The sequence below is a fragment of the Triticum aestivum genome, chromosome 3D (assembly GCF_018294505.1).
Source record: "Triticum aestivum cultivar Chinese Spring chromosome 3D, IWGSC CS RefSeq v2.1, whole genome shotgun sequence".
Taxonomy (NCBI): Eukaryota; Viridiplantae; Streptophyta; class Magnoliopsida; order Poales; family Poaceae; genus Triticum; species Triticum aestivum.
In genome coordinates this window covers 585312155-585313747 of record NC_057802.1, presented here as the reverse complement: position 1 = coordinate 585313747, position 1593 = coordinate 585312155, and positions in this window count along the sequence as shown.

The window sequence follows — 1593 nt, the reverse complement described above, 5'->3', positions numbered from 1 at the left end:
TATAACTACTATCCTACCAATGAATGATTGGGTCTCCATTGATGGGCACGCTGTTCGTCAGCAGAGATGATACATCAGTATCAAGTGAAAAATTTATACCAATCGATGGTGACTTGGTATACTCTTTTTCGCCCGTCGGTGCTGATTTTTGGGAGGTCTAAGTCTAACTTTTTTCACGAAGTCTAAACCATCTATTTATATTAATATTGGTTGCTGAAATAGAATTGAAGTGTGCTTGTTTATGGGCTATACATGCCATACTTGAACTCTGTAAGAAGGCTCGAAGGGTGATAAATGTTGGTATCTACTGTACAAAATGGTAAGTTATTTAGTATGAATTTGTATACCATAACTTGAAGCTTATATCACTATTATGTTGAAGGAAAACAATTTCATGCAGTCAGCAATTTCAAAAATTATGAACTTAAAGTTAAGTTTTTTCAGGTTTAATGGGGGCAATAAGGTGTTGAGGAGAAGGAAAACAAGAGGGTCAAAACCACAAAGCTTCGGTATGCCTCGGCATCCCCTATACCTCAATTATATCTTTTATGATCTTTTTGACCCTATGTTTTTAATTTACGGCCCTATTATGTGTGGTATGTTAGACAATAGATTTTGTTTCTTTGCTATTAGTATTAATAATAAAGACACAATACTGAAAAAATGAGAGAGATGCATGCATGGGTATGAGTTATCAAGTTATGTTATTGCTCTCTAGTAGTTTTATATTTTGTTAGGACTCAAAAGAAGCAAGGTACATATGTCATGCTCGAAGATGTTGGGTTATAAAATAAGGAGACAGAGTTGCATATGTATGAGATTTCTATACATTGACCATTAATTTGATCATTAGTATTAAGGTTCAGTATTTGGCAAATTGTCTTAGGGGATTCAGCTTATGTGTGGATTGAGTAATTACTCGTTCAGAAATGTTGCATGACCTTTTATCTTTTTTCAATGGCAGCGCGAAGTAGAGGCACACCCCAGACGAACAACATAGCTACAGTGCCAAACAGAGAATGAAGGAACGAGGGGGGCATGCCCTAGGCCATGGACACGGCTACCTGGGGCATGGCGCCGCCGCAGGTTCTTTTAACATGCATGGCTGCCTTCTTTCACCTAATGAAAACAACTTGTGACCTTAGTAAATGGCTTGATTATATTGATATGATTGCTTGATAAGTAATGAGCTAACCACTGCTTTGAAACTTTCAAAAGTGTGTCATAATTCCCCTTGGAATACTTAGTCTGGATGTTCGTATGCAATCCTTAGTTTTCACTCATATCATGTGATGTTAATGATAAATACTCCTTCTGATCCAAAATAAGTGTCATGGTTTTAGTTTAAGTTTAAACAAAAACCACGACACTTATTGTAGATATGAGGGAGTACTATAAATGCATGTCCTGAGATTGATACATTTTGCTATGCCCACTGGTACAAAACTTTCAACTCTGTAAACGAAAAAATATGTACGTATTCGTGCTATAGGTGCATGTCCTGAGATTCGCGCCTACTCTGCTAGCAGTAATTCTTCTATATACCTACTAATAAAGCAATATGTGTTTCTTTGAATTTTTTTCATCCGTTCA